The sequence below is a fragment of the Rattus norvegicus genome, chromosome 10 (assembly GCF_036323735.1).
Source record: "Rattus norvegicus strain BN/NHsdMcwi chromosome 10, GRCr8, whole genome shotgun sequence".
NCBI classification, from domain to species: Eukaryota; Metazoa; Chordata; class Mammalia; order Rodentia; family Muridae; genus Rattus; species Rattus norvegicus.
The window spans coordinates 49,176,531-49,191,813 of NC_086028.1; the positions used below are offsets into that span (position 1 = coordinate 49,176,531).

The 15,283-nt window shown below is 42.1% G+C and overlaps 1 protein-coding gene across 2 annotated transcripts in view; it reads right to left on the reverse strand.

The window, feature by feature from the left end:
- Positions 1–15,283, reverse strand: part of Cox10 (cytochrome c oxidase assembly factor heme A:farnesyltransferase COX10) — a 111,801-nt gene that overhangs the window by 46,322 nt on the left and 50,196 nt on the right. The window lies entirely within an intron of this gene.

Genomic DNA, 15,283 nt, shown 5'->3' on the forward strand with positions numbered 1-15,283 from the left:
GTCCCAGTGTGGATTCCCAGTCTCCTAAAACAGACAAACCTGGAGCAGAGACAGGGCCTGCTTTTCAGGCAGTGCTACTACAAGGGATTTATTACACAGAACAAATCTGGAGACCTTTTAATCCAGCCTAGAGTAAGTGATCAGTTTGCTAAAGTACCACTGAACACAGCTTTTTACCCAGCACTACAGCTCCCTGTATTACAAAAAAGCACCCACAGATAGTGATGTTTTTAACAACCAAAGACTCATTCTTTTTTCTCTCCAGTTTGTAACAGTTGCTGAACTCAAAGACATTGTGGAATCTATATCATGAAACAGTTTAGCAAAGAAACTAAAAATACCATTTATGAAATGGGAGGAATTTCTCTAATAACAAAGCAAAAAGCAACCAGAACGTATAACTGGAAGAGCACAGTGACCACAGGGTCCAGTCTGTAAACACCAGCTCAGTGTCGCCTGACAGGAGACATCTATGCAAAATCGAAAGACCCTGTGTGACATATCAAATGTCACGCATGTCCTATGATGCTATTCCACAAAGCCTTACTTGAGATTTTTTGGGAACTAATGAGGAATCTGAATCAGAGACAAGTTTTAAACAAAAGGTATTTCCTTAATTTCAATTATAATAAAAATCTCTCAATTTACACTTTCTAGTGGTTTTCTGACATTCATAGCAAAGGCAGGACGTAAGGGATCCCCAACTTAGCATTTTTTTTTTTTTAAATTCAACAGACACAATTTCCCAGCTTTAATATATTTGGTATCGGTGATAGCATTTAAAAAGCTTGACCATCAGTGGAACATCTTGAGTGTACCAAGTGCCTGACATCACACATTGAATGCAGTTATAATTTATAATCTGTTAATTCAATTAAATTAGGCATACAAAAATAGATACAAGACCCCTCACTTGGGAATTCTTCAAGGACCATCATTCTAACTCAATTTTAAAATAGCAATATTTATTTTTTCAGAAAAAATAAACTTCTTATAAACCCTGATAGTCTAATTTTGTGTAATTTAGCTCTAGCCTCTTTTAAAGAGTGTCAGAGATATTTTCCTAACAATTCACTTGTTTTGATCTAAATGTGCATTTTTATAGTGCTCTCAGTAACTTGAAAACAGGTCACTCATGTCCCCACATTTTGTGTTTACAGAAGCACAGAAAGTGCCTTTAGCTCCGTCTGACTGGATGAGAACACAGGCTTCCACACATTAGCACACCACCGCTGATAAAATAAGCAGGGGCCTGTTTGAATGCGTGTGGCTTATTTTTAAAATAAATCTACGGAGCGTTCTAAAGAATTTTATTAAATGAACTAGGCCAAGAGTTGCGAGCGATTTTCTTGGGGAACTTCACAAATGTTCCTAGGCACACATCTCAGATACACATGCCCACATGCTGCCGCTCATCATGTTACAGTTAAACCATTTCAACAGACGCTCAGACCGACTGAGTTGTGCTCCTTTCAGTCTTGCATAAACCTAAAATGAACTAAACGTAAAATCATACTTAACATTCTCACACAACCCCTTCCAAATTATTTGAACATTAAGTTTCTGCAAGTAACAATGCATCCTTTTTCTTTAGTATTTATTTTTAAATTTAATATGCTAAGCTATGATTTAGAATCAAAATGGAGATAGGAAAATTAAACAAAGCCAGGAATCCTCTATGGCATGGGCATTCCTCATGCTACAGAGACTTCTCTCTCCATTTCTACAAACCAACTGCTTAGAAGTTCAAACAATGACTGTGGACTACAGGAAATTAATATTTCATAAGAGCACTCTATGAGAGCAATCTATTTGCAAGACTAAAATGCATACCTTTGTGACTAGGAAATTATTACAGACAGAAATGTAGGAGCTGCCACGCTGCTGCTGCCATAGACTCCACTCCTCACAGCGGAGGAGTAAGCAGAGGACAAAAAGCCCGGGACTGTACGGACCACAGCTCCGTGCCGCAAGAGTTGAAAGATCAGTGTTTTATTTCATGCAACGCTCACTACAGTAGTATACTTGACCATCTCCACACACATCTTCCTTTGGAATGTAAGGCGACAAAGTCATAGCACCTGGCTTATACCGTATCCCAGGCACAAGTGACTGCACAGCTGTGGAAAGCCACAGCTCAAATATCAAAAATTCCTGATATAATAAAATGGTGTAAACTTAAACCACCCATTCCTAATTCAATTACTTTATCTCCTCCCCTCATCAACAGTGATTTCATGACGTTTGGCTGAAGAATGATGAGGTATTTGGTTTATGATTAAATTCTATCATAAGCTATAGAACTGTGATGGGCATTAAAACCCAAACAAAAGCAAATGTAAGTACTTTTAATACAGACATAAATGGTGAGGAGGAGCATTGTTTGGGGAAAGTTCTTGCCAGTGATTCCTGCCACTGTTATTCTCAGCATTGGCTTTCCATAGAAAGATGCCTTAGAAGCAGAGACCAGCCACATTCTCCACACATCTACCTCTGAGACTGGCTGTGTGGTGTTTCCCACGGCGACTGTACTTCCATAACAGCTCATGTGTGTATGACCATGTGACAACCAGGCAGGCTAGGGTATGGTTTGTTTTAAGGGGAAATAATCTGCTTGATAATAACATTTCCTAATTCTCCGGTCTCATTTAGTGCCACCAGGACACAGGGTATAAAGTTTTGCCTGTTTCTGGCCCAGTCTTCATGGTGTACTGTGATTGCCCAGGCCTTCCAGTTACATGAAACTCTTTCATCATGCAAACCCAGGGCCAGAGCAAATCTCCTCCCAGGCTCTCACCCTTCTCAGTGAAAACAAGCGGGCGGCTGGAACCTGCCCTTCTCTATTCCCCTGTAATTCTTGCTGAAGGGTTCTGGCAGATATGGGGGGGAAGTTTCAACATATCTCTAGTTTCCCTAGAGAGGAATTCAGGAGGCAGTGGCTCCTTGGCCTGTAAGAATTCAGCCTGGGAATAGAGGGCACAAGTAACCCAGGGGCTTCTGTGCTTTGCCTAATTTGTCTTGTTGACTCTCCACAGATAATTCCTGTCCTTTACAAGGTTACAGAGACAAGGGAGTGTTGGCAACCAGCATAAACAAAGTGCTCCCTCCTTACTATTCTGCAGTCATCAAGCAACACTTTGCCATTTGCAATCAATCTACTCTTTAAAAAAATCATGTGTGTATAGGGGAGTGCATCTGGTCGTGTGTGTGTGTGTGTGTGTGTGTGTGTGTATCCTCAGAGGATATTGGCTACCCTGTTCTGTGCACTCTTGAATTCCCACGATACAGTCAGGCTGCTCACCACCAGCTCCTGGGTTCCACTTGTTTTCACAGGCACAGCTGTACGGCCTTTTTACCTGGGTGCCAGAGACTGAAACTCAGGTCATTGGGCTGGTGCAGCGAGCTCCCTTACTCACTAAGTCGTTTTCCAGTCGCCTCAACCTATTTCTATCAAACACTGCAAAGATCTCAGCTTCACAGACTTAGTGAGTTAGCTGAACTATCACTTCACAGCTTCGACAATGTCTGCTTCACACATGCGAACCTGAAGTACTCCTCACTGATGAGACGCCTGAGTTTGGGCTACTCTTTGTTTCTGGTTATTTCATGTCATGCTGCTTTTACCTTTTCTTCTGGATCAAGACTTGAGTGCACAGCCTTTCAGTTTATGTTTCCTGATAACAAACAGGAGACAGACCAGAAATAAAACAAGGTAAAAGCTTTAGTATGGAAATTCACACATGCTTTTGATGCAAAAATTACTTAAATGTGATCTTTTAAACTATAATATAAAAGCAACTGATAGCAGAACAATCCAAAATAGTCAATCCTCAAAAGAAATGAAACAAACTGGGTGGGTGATGCACTTTTAATCCTAGCACTCAGGAAGCCTAGGCAGATCTCTATGAGTTTGAGCTGGGGACAGTCTGGGTAACAGCGAGAACCTCTTTTAAACCATTAGCAGCAGCAGCAGCAGCAGCAGCAGCAGCAGCAGCAGCAGCAGCAGCAGCAGCAGCACAGAAAAACAAAAGAAAACAGAAGAAATGCCCAGACACTTGGCTGAGGTTGGTAGCCTGGGCAAGGGGGCACTGGAGGCCTCAGAGGGCCTGAAGGAGACAGGGAGGGCCAAGGCCAAAGCTATCTACAAACATCTCTTTTCACACACAGGACTGCCCACTCTGCCCTCACACAGGCTGCTGTTCCTGACTGAAGTGCCACAGAAGTCTTGATGTCCTTGTAGATGATGTACTTTAAAGACCCCAAATGGTATCCTATGCCAGCAGTATCTTTTACACATCAGCTCTCAAATAAAATCCTGGGTATTCCAATGTGTTCTGGTTCTTCTACGGAAGGTCTGGGTTCAGTAGCACTGCCATCTTGTTCTTAACAATGGAATGAAGACAATTAAACACTTTTTGAGTCCTCTCTCAAATTTACAAAAATGTATAGAAAATGGAGGGGTAAATGTGCAGTATTTGCCAGAAATTCTGCTGAGGAGAACCTGTGCTCGGAGCACTAATTTATAGTTCTCAATTCACCTGTCAGGTTAAGCTGGGACAAGGTGGTATTTTTGATTACGAAGGACATATTCAAAATTTCTAGACAGAGAAAATTCCAAAAAATGGACCACTGAAGACTATTCTATTCTATTTAACTTTGAAACTCTGTTGTTTTCATGGTAATTTCAAGCTAGGTAGGCTACTCAGAGTTAAGTGTAGTTATTTACAGCATTTAATACAGAAAACAATCTTCGTTTTGTTTTTTTGTTTTAAGTATAGAATAGAGTTTGTTCAGGGCATGAGGAGGGGAACTGAGAGGATAGTAGAGACAAAGAGAGAGAGAGAGAGAGAGAGAGAGAGAGAGAGAGAGAGAGAGAGAGAGAGAAGAGCGAGCAGGGGTAGAGGCTGGCCATTAGCACTTGAAGAGAGGGGGCAGGGGAACAGGGAGACTGGGAAGCAGGAAAGGACAGACACAAGAAGGCAAGAGAACCCACCACCTTTAGTTTTTTAATGTTACATGATATTTTCTGGTAACAAAATTAGGAAACACAAAGAAAAAAATAAGCCTGAATTTTAGATGAAAAATTAGTTTGATCAATGTCTTCATATGTCCATGCTGTTGTACATGCTCTTTTACTTTATGGTAAATATAATTTCCATAAAAGAATATGGATGAGCAGATCTGCCCATGGTGTTCTTTAACACCTCGAAGGCTTTGCTTCAGTAGGTGCACCAAGGTGAACTTTTAAACAATGTCCCTGCCTTTCCTTATGCTGCTTCGTGCTCATTCTACATCACCACAAACATTTAGACAAGGCCTGTACTTTCCCCCAGATTAGCTGGCCATTTGAGCGACTTGAATACACGCAAATCACACCCCACTGTGCACTTCTATCTGAGAGGAACCTTATTAATCATGCCGTGAGCCTCTGGGGACAAGGCGTGCGGCAGCAGCAGCCTCAGAAGGACCTGGAAGGTACTGAGAGCTCTCTTCAGAGATAACAGGGCTACAGTTGGGGAGAGGAGGTTCAGAGCAAAGGGAAGAGGTGGTGGGGGAAGTGGATCAACAGATGAAGAAAAACAGACTGCAAAAGAGGGAGAGGAACAAAGAAGAGAGACAGCAACGTGAAGGACAAGGTGGCTATGCATAAGGCAGTGATGACATGGGCAAACAGTAGGGAGCGAAGACCAGGAGGAAAACCCAGGAGAGAGTTTAAAGTAAGCAAACTTCCTCATTTTCCATCCTCAGCGTGGATGCTTCGGGAGCCAGTTTACACATGACAGAGATTGAATGAGATGTAGGCAGTGCTCTTGGTAAGCAGGGCTCAATCTGTGCCTCTTCTACTCTCAACCCAAGCCCTCCCTCCGCCCCAGCACATGAATTTCTATCCATTTTAACAACTCTCAGATGCTTGGGAATTCTTAACTGGTTGTGAAGCTGCACTTTGGAAGCAGTGATAGGTTTCAAACCACCCAATCTTTTGTAGCCCCTTCAGATGCTACCTTAAAGAAGTGGAATTATCCCAAATGACATATAGCCAATCCTTTACTTGTAAAAGTATTTTAAAAATATGACAGCAATGTTCTCTTCAGAAGAGAGGAATGTCACTGACAAGAGGCAGAACTCAATCATTCTCGAGATGCTCACAGTGCCAGCCAGTAAAAGAGGAGTCTGACAGGCCTCCTCACTGATGGCCCCAGGGCAGCTTTTCTCCCAGAGTCCTGAATCCCACCCAGAGGGGCTCTGCAGGCTTCAGCAATTCATTCTACTCATAGGGGAAGAGATGAGTGGACACAGCAGGTCACTAGAGACACCTGGGAGTGAAGAGTGTCACCAGCTCCTTTACTGTGGTCGTAGTATTATCTTGACAGGTTGGCGAACATGCTGAAGGAGGAGAGATAAACTTCCACTCTGACTCTTCATTAAAGAAAGACACCACACGAAGCACACATGCCCGTCAGGCAGACTGTTTCGGCTCGCTTTTCCATAGGCCTGCTTTTTAGTGAAGAGTAAACATCCTTAGTTAGAGGAGCGCAAGGCTTACGAAGCTTACAGAAGATGCTGAAAATGATGGCGGAAAAGGTTCTCAAGGGATCTGAAAGCAAGTGCGCACATGAGAATTAGAGGAGCCGTTCCATCCACATAAGCCCAAGTGAGAGCAGCCCCACTGGAGAGCAAACACTGGAACACTGGGAAAGCCAAGGACCGGTTTCTGTGCTTACACACTGATGCAGTTCTGACACAGGTCTTGAAATATAAAGTCTTATTTAAGCAGAGAGAAGAAATTTCACTGTGAGATTTAAATGCAATGATAGTAACTGAAATTCAAAGAGAAATAGTGGTTTTGTTTTTTTTTTTGGGAAGAATGTGGAATGTGTTTAAAAAATAAGTGTAGAAATACAGATTTAGAAATACAGTCTGAGAGTCTGAGGCCTGTTCTCTTTGAATTGAATACTGATGTCTTCTATGGTCCTGCCATAGTTCAGCCCAGTCTGTATGATCATAAATCCATCCATAAAATGTCTAACCTCTCCCTCTCAAAGTACCATGTTTCCTTCTCCAAATATCCTTTATCTAATTATCTAAATATTTAGGGTTAAAATATTTTACAAAGATTCATACATGCAAATAACATGTTAATATCTGTACTCTACATAGGCATTCCTTATTAAAGTAATTCTGGATAATTTACACTCAAAACCATCAAATTCTAATGGATATTATGGACAAATGAATATGCTCATTTGCAGAAACATACCAGAGTAGTAAGAAGACAGGAACTACAGTCACAGCATAAGGAAGTGGGATACATATCTGATAGTGTTCAAACGTAATGACCACAGGCAGAGTCTTCTATCAAACACACCTCATCTACAACATTCAAAACAAATGCTTGTCTCATAAATATAGGAAAAATAAACAACATTACAGCTGAAAATGAAACTGCTTAAAATTGCATCATTAAAATATAGATAAAATAACATAATTCTATAATCCATTCAGATTTTTAAATCTGTTCCTATAATTAAGAATTCAGTTCACTAAAACCTATTGATTAAACTATTAGAGGTAACAAAAAGTAAAATTAAACATAAAGTGCCTATGCTATAGAAAAGAACAGTTAGATTCATAAGCAGCATCTACAGTAATTCTCAGATCCTGGCACATGTGTGCGCGTGTGTGTGTGTGTGTGTGTGTGTGTGTGTGTGTGTGTGCGCGCGTGTGTGCGCACGCCTTCAATGTTCCTTGTAGTAACTTAAAAACCACATACACACATCCACTCTCTCTTTTTTTCTCTTTGTCAAATTATTATTAAAAATGCAACTTTTGGGAAAAAAATTAAACACACACTTGAGAAGGTGGTTAAACACACTCACTTTGATGTGGTCTTGTTACTGGGCTGTTTGGTACTCGAGAGCAAACTCTTTAGTAGCACATAGTTATTAGAATGACACCTAAATCTAGGTATGCAAAAAAAATTACCCCCCAGTTTTAAATACAGAAATACAGTAAATGAATTAATATTTTAATTGGAAACAAAAAGCAAGAATCTAACTTGTCGAGACAACACTTACATTAACACATGTAATACTTATTTGATGAAAATCAATACCATAATATTCATAGTTCTGACCCACACAAATCTATGTAGAAAACACTGCCACATTTAGGTTTTTTTAAGTGATCTTAAAAATTCTTATTTTACACCAAATATAATGTGCTTGCCCCTAGCACACAAATGCATGAGGAGATAGAGGTAAGAAGCCCCTGCATGCTAACGGCACAGTGAGGCCAACCCCACTCAGAGGCCTCTATACTGTCACTGCACTTGGAGACAGCACCAGCAGAGGCACAGGAAGAATGTTTTTCAGAGAAGAATCCAGTCAAATCACTAAAGAAAACACACCCCACAGTACAGAAGTTGGCTCAGTAAAGAAACCAGCTTAAGCTTACAAGTTACTTCAATAGCCCACTTCTTAAGAGACAAAGGTCGTTCCTTCCTTGTTTCATCAGATACCATTTTCTTTCAAAATTTAAGTTCAAAATAATATATAAATATGATGCATGGGTTATTTAATCCTTTGTCCAGAATTTTTGATTTTATTTTACAAAAAAATACAAATTAGTCATTAAGTTTTTTTCTAAAGTTCGAAACACATGTGAGAGCGAATCAGTAGTTTCCCACACTTCAGCAATGCTCGCACTTATTAATACTGAAAGTATTTCCCCATAATTCCCAAACATTACGGAACATTACACTAGTGCCTCAGCAGGGGCTTCCAAGAGCCAAGTGAAACACCAACTGTTTACAGGAACATGATCCAATCCTCACAGTCCTGGAACAACTTCTGCATGTCCAGTCAGCAGGCCCTCCCTGGGCTCACCACCGCACATCACCAAGCTCAACAAAAGATGATTTTCATAAAAGTAATAAGAAAAACTGTAAGCACTGTCACCATGAAATGCATACCATTTAATCAGGCAGTGTAAAATATGCACACACAGAAACACAGAATACTGTACAAAAACCTGAATCCATCCATGACAAAAAGTATGAAATTTGCAAAGAAAGGGTTTAGCTTTCAGTTGTTAATTAGCTATGGAAACAGGATGTTTATTAATATACATTAACAGGATGTTTATTTTTAAAATACACATTATACCTCTTTGAGACTAAGAGGAGGATTACAGAAATCAGAAACTTTAAAAAGTGTTTAAATGCAATAATTCAAGAGTTTATACTGAACCTTTTATTCAATGGTTTGACTAGAGGAATTTAAATCAGTGAGACCCAAATGGCTTAAGTTTAAATGGATATTGATGGAGAAGTAAACATTTGGGTCCATTTTAAAATAAAGATGAAATAGCAAAGTGCCTTCAAGCTAAACATATTTAAAATAATAAATAGAAGGTAATGAAAGGCGAGTCCTTATACGGAACTAGGGGAAGTCCCAGGGATGAGTCAACACAGCGCCCCTTATTAATCTCCCTGTGTTGTTAGAAGCATTTTTTCTAATTGACACTGAATTAGCATTTACTAGCCCAGAGAGAGTTCTCTGCAGCAAACACTCTAATGGAGGTTGTCTGACGGCTTTGGCTCGTATTAGAGATGTAACAAAATAGATTTAGTGAGTGGAGTTAGCTGTGGTGGTGCAGGCAGCGCCCGGACAGCTCTGCTCCTCACCCACCACACCAGCAATGCATGAAGCTCTGGCCCTGACTAATATATTAGGTCCTTTAAAACAATGCATTAATTATGCATTCTCTGAGAGTCAGACACTGTGCTTAATATGATTAGTGCTGCTGTCTACCCCACTTAAGTCCTGACGTGTATTTTAAAACCTGAAAGCGAACTGGATGCTCTCTTAGTACCCAGAACACTAGCTGTAAGCTTCTCAGAGCACACACAATGTACATGAAGCACACAGCCGCTGAGGTTTGGAGGAGTCTGGTGTTAGCTCCTTACACTCTGTGTTCCTTTCTGTGGTGTCTTTCAAAGGTATCTGCCTCCTGAAGAGCTGCATTTCATTTTTCACTTCTGAAAGTGCTCTAATTTTTACAAAGTGATTTTCAGTATCGGAAGCAAAAAAGTTTTTTTTTGGTGGGGGGAGGGAGGGTGTGTGTGTGTGTGTGTCAAGATTTCTTTTCCCTCTCAGTTGCACATAAACGCCCATAGGGAAAGGTTACCTTGAATGTAGTGCTCTAAACATTACAGTAAGACCTAAATAAAGTCTGCCCTCCTCACTTTCAGGGTTCAGTACATGTCTGTTAGTGAGGTGACAATGCTGTGCACATGGGTAAGCTGTCACTTTATCTTTTTCTGAGCATGTTAGAAACTGCAGCCTCTGAGGTTTCTACAGTCGTGGCTAGATAAAAACCTTCCTGCTTCCTTCCCCCTTGCGCATTCGTCAGTGACAACCTGTGTAAATATATTTAAAGACGGAGTTCACATTTCATTGTTCACGTTTCAGGGGGAAAGCCCAGCCAGCATCTCATAAATCAATTTGTCACCTGCTTTTACTGGTCGCTTTCTAGTGGATTTCAAACCAAAGCTAGACCTGGGAAAGTGATAGGAAGAAGAAAGACCGAAATCACTGTATACAACAGGGACATTTGTTTCCAGTGTAACTTATAACCAGCTCAGTAGTATACAAGTAAGAGCCATCGTCTGCAGCATTCACAGTGCTCAGAAGCCAACCCTTGTATGGCCCTGGAGTGGGAGAGAAAATTTGGAGAAGCCCATATGGGAAAGCAGACTGTACCCTGAAACCATGGTGGCTCTCTTAACCCTTATAGTGTGGACCACTGAGGGACAGAAAGAACATGGCGGGCCATTCTTCCTCTTCCTCATGTAATCCCCAGAGGCAATCACGTAACAGCTGGGTGTTATGAAATGACTACACCATCTTAATTACCAAGAGGCCCATTAACAAATTACATGGGCAACAAGAACTGAGAAGACAAACACAGGCCAAGGAAGGACAACGAATGCACCAGCTCTCCCCACAGCTAGTCTGAATGGAGGAAGAAAAATGACCCATGTGCTGTGTCTTAGAGAATTTCATCTAATATTTTAATTTTATGCTAAAGGAAATTAGAAAAACAAAGAGACACTTGTGTGGAATGTTCCTAGACGATTGCTCTGTTCATAGTAACTATCCCACCGTCTCCAGCTTTGATAAAAAGGCAGCAGCGAAGTACAGTATATTCTAGATGCCCACCTTACTCAAGTGCTTGTCAGCAGTGTGTGGACTGTCTGCTGAGGGGTAAAGATTAAGCAGTTCTTTTTATCAGTAAAAAAAACCTGCCAAACCTAATGAGAGTGGTCACTGTGCAGTATTTGATGCAACCACTAACCTATTTATAGCTGAAATGAGCAGAACACAAGAGTCAGGCATCCTGATTTATTCTTCAGAGACCCGCCATCACCTTGACAGGAGGGAGAAATGGGAAACTAACCACCATGCAATCAACTGTAACTTCAGTAAACATTGTATGTCCTCCTAAGTAACAAAAGAAGCCTGGCTTCACAGCTGGCCACTGCTAAGACTGTGGCCAAGGGAAGGGGAACTGTTTGATGGTGAAAGGGAGGGAAAATGTCTAGGTCTGCACATCATATGGTTTGACTTAGAGCAACTGATTAAAGATATTAAACTACTCTGAGCATAAATTGCATGCACCTGTTGTTCTCATGGTGGCAGCTCTTGCACAGCCCTGTGACCATGAGAATTCCGCCATGGCTAGAAAGCCCTGGCCAACTCCATCTCACATTGCCTGGTGGTGAAGGAGAGTGGATTTATTAATCAATTTCACAGTTTCTTTGGATACACTGTTTACATTAAGATGTGATACCAAATAGACCAGAGAAATAACATTGACATTTTCTAGTCAATGTCTTTCATTATAAGCTGCCTCCCTAATTTTATGATTTGTATATATTTTTTCAACCAGACAAATTAGTCTCACGTGTTTTCATCATGCTGCAGGCTACTTTATTCATACGGTGAAAATAATCCTGAATTTCCCCCCAAAGTTTTCATTTTCACAGCTCAAGTATTACTAGATTGACTATGTGAGTCTTTTCTACTCTAATGGTCTTAAGAAAATGGCCAAACTAATGCTGCTAAGAGATTATTCTGGTCGACTGGTGAGTATCTACCTAAAGAAAACTGAAAAGCAATCGCTACTCAAAATCACAAGCTCACTGTGTGCTGAGAGAAGGTGCTGGACATAGCCTGGAGTGCCTAATCTGACCTCACAGAACTCGGGGAGGATCAAAGCCTTGGCACGAGACACAGGTCTTCTATACAGTGCTCTACAAAGACAAGGCCACCGGTGATCACTGCCACCCCTCCCTATGCATCCAACCACAACTGTTAGGGCCTGACTGGCTTGGCTTCTATTTGGAAATGTTCTTTGAAGCAGGTAGACTATGCAGGAGTGCCTGCAGAGGCAAGCTCTTGGTTCCATGGCTACACATAGAATTTACTTTCTGGAAGATGTGTAGTCTTGAGCAGATATTAATTTAGTATGATTTATTGAAACAATGGCACTTGTGGAGCCCTTGTATTTGTGAGAGACAGTGCAGTGCATTTTGTTGGCAGTGGGCATGTCAAAGGTCAGCAGTTAGCACCATTCCCCTCAGACAGGAGCTTTCATTTGGCAAAGAATATTCCAGCCCTAAGAGTTCCAACAATCACTACCACTGGAACCTCCAACACAGCAGTCCACACAGGACACTGTGGAACACTGGCCAGGTCCAGAGACCTGCGGCCAGCAGAAGAGAGGTAAGTGCCTGGGCACAGGTGCACTGTGTGTGGGCAGACGTGGAATCAGGTGGCTAAGCCAGAGTCTTAACGAGATAAGGCAGCTTGCCTTGGAGTCCGGCATTTGGCCAAATGACCTTAAGCGATTTGTGCACCTCCTCCGAGCACCCATTTCTCACCTGTCAGATGATGTTGATAGCACGGAGCACAAAGGGTTACTATACAGATCAAATAGATGATAAATGTAAGGTTCACAGTGACCTCGAGTGAGACCATTCTTTCTGTTATCACCATTTTTACTTTGATTGCAATTATTTGCAAAATGGCATACTGGAGTGAGAGGACTCAGTGTGACCAAGGGACAGCTGGGGTGGGGTGTTGCTCCTTGCAAGCTGGACAAAGTAGAAAATTCAAAATCTAGCTTACTGAGCAAGAACTAGGAGGCACAAGAAATTAGCCCCAGGAAGAAGGGCCTGAGCCCTACAGTGTTAATCTTAATGAGGCACGGACACATACACAGGAGAGGCAGGCAGATTATGGAACCCCTTACTGAAGAGAGTCAGTGTAGGAAAGTCAGCAGCCTCTATCAGGTAAACTCCAGCCATGCTATAATCTGCTAACGGTGCAGCTACCTGGGAATCAGTTTCCCTGTATTGGAAAACTAATATGTCTACTGAGAAAGAAATTACACAACTCAGAACTGCTCATATGTACCCAGGACAGCAGACTTCCTCTTGGAGGAGACACTCTTCTTACCATGCCACCATTCCTCCTGCAGCCACTGGGAAAGGTGGGGAACAAAGCCCTGTGGGGAATGGCTGGCCCTTCCAGCAGTTAGCTGGTTTTGCTCCCCCTGCTTGCCCGCTGATCTTCATCAGCATCAAACATGGACACACTTCCACAACCACACTGAAACGTCATGCTAGGGTGGGAATGTATAAGAACTGACCATCACCGAGCAAATCTGTCTTGGTGTAACAAGCATAAACTTTAATAGTCTTGAAAATTCTATTTAGCAAAAGGTAGCAAGATAACATACAAGTAAGGATTTAATGAAAAGCTCAGCACTTCCTTTTTGAAAACAGGCCTAGGAGAGAGAGAAGGGGCTGGTGAGACAGCTCAGGAGGTGAAGAAAGCAGGGCCTTACCCACCCGGCCTGACAGTCTGACTCTGAACCGGTGTTCCCCTGACACATCCCACACTGCCTACACATGGCATATGTCCTTCGGTGTAAATAAAGAACAAAACAAATACATTCATTTAGGAGGACTTCTTTTCAATTTCATGTAAAAGCATGGCTGATTATTTACTTCTAATTAGGAACACAGAGATCGTTTTATTTGTAACTATGTTAAACACCTCTTATTTTCACTGTTTTTAAGGAAATGTGGCCGAAAGGTGACCTATATGAAGTAGACAGACAGGGTCTGTGAGACTGCAGCTCCTGACACCACTCACCTAACTGTCCAACAGTGACGTGAACATGCCCCTGGCACAGGAGCTTTCCAAGGAGGGGCCAGAGAGCCCAGCGTTCCTGAGCTGGCATGCACACCTGCAGCCCAGTGAAGCTATCTGCGGAAGTCAGAGTTTTCAGAGTGAAGCCCTCCTGAAATCCTCCTATTGGAATTGTCACCAGGTTTGCTTTTCTTCCCTGCAGCTGCTGGGCTGTGGTGGCAATGCCATAGCTGGAGACCACGCCTTAGGCCTTCCTTACTCCAGGCTCCTTATTTCCCACTGAGTCGAATCATGCTCTCATCATGGCAACTGTGACTCTGAAAAGAACAGACAAACTGCTTCCTCCCTGCGCCCTGGCACATTAGAGGCCTCTGTGCACAGCACACATGCAGGAGTATGTGTGCTCTCCAGTTCCCTCTTGGCTGGACTATTTGTTCTGACTAAAACCTGCTTTTCCCCATCTTTAAGACATGAACACCTCACACAGTCCAACTAAATGGGTGGCCTCTAAGAACTTCACTCTCTCTACCTCAGAAGCTAGATATAATCTCTCCTCTGTGATATCATACACCACTTAATTTCTCTTATGTGTTTTCTGCCCTAAGTTGCTGTTATCTGTGAGCATTCCTTACGTTTCCCACCATGCTGCTGTGGGAGAGATAATGTCTCATTTGCCTCTTTCCGAGGACGCCACATGATACAGGTAGACTATACAATGGTGCCTCCTTTTACAGACAAATCAAAACAAAGCAGTTCTATCCTCCGTCCCATGCCACACAGTTAGTGACAGGATCCCAGTTACTGTCCCTAGGTGTCATGGCCTAGAGCAGGACACTGACATGTTAACATGGTCTCCACATCTTTTCGTTCACTACTTGAAGTCTCAGTGTAGAAGCTGCAGTGAGGACGGTAGTGAGTGAGTGGGGTCCATGTTCCCCCCACTACACCCTCCACCACGGCTTTCTACCAGTTCTGCCTGTGCCCTCACACATTACTATTTTTTCTTGTTGGTTTCTTTTAAAAAGCAAACTTTGTATACAGATGTCTATTCCCTACTCAAA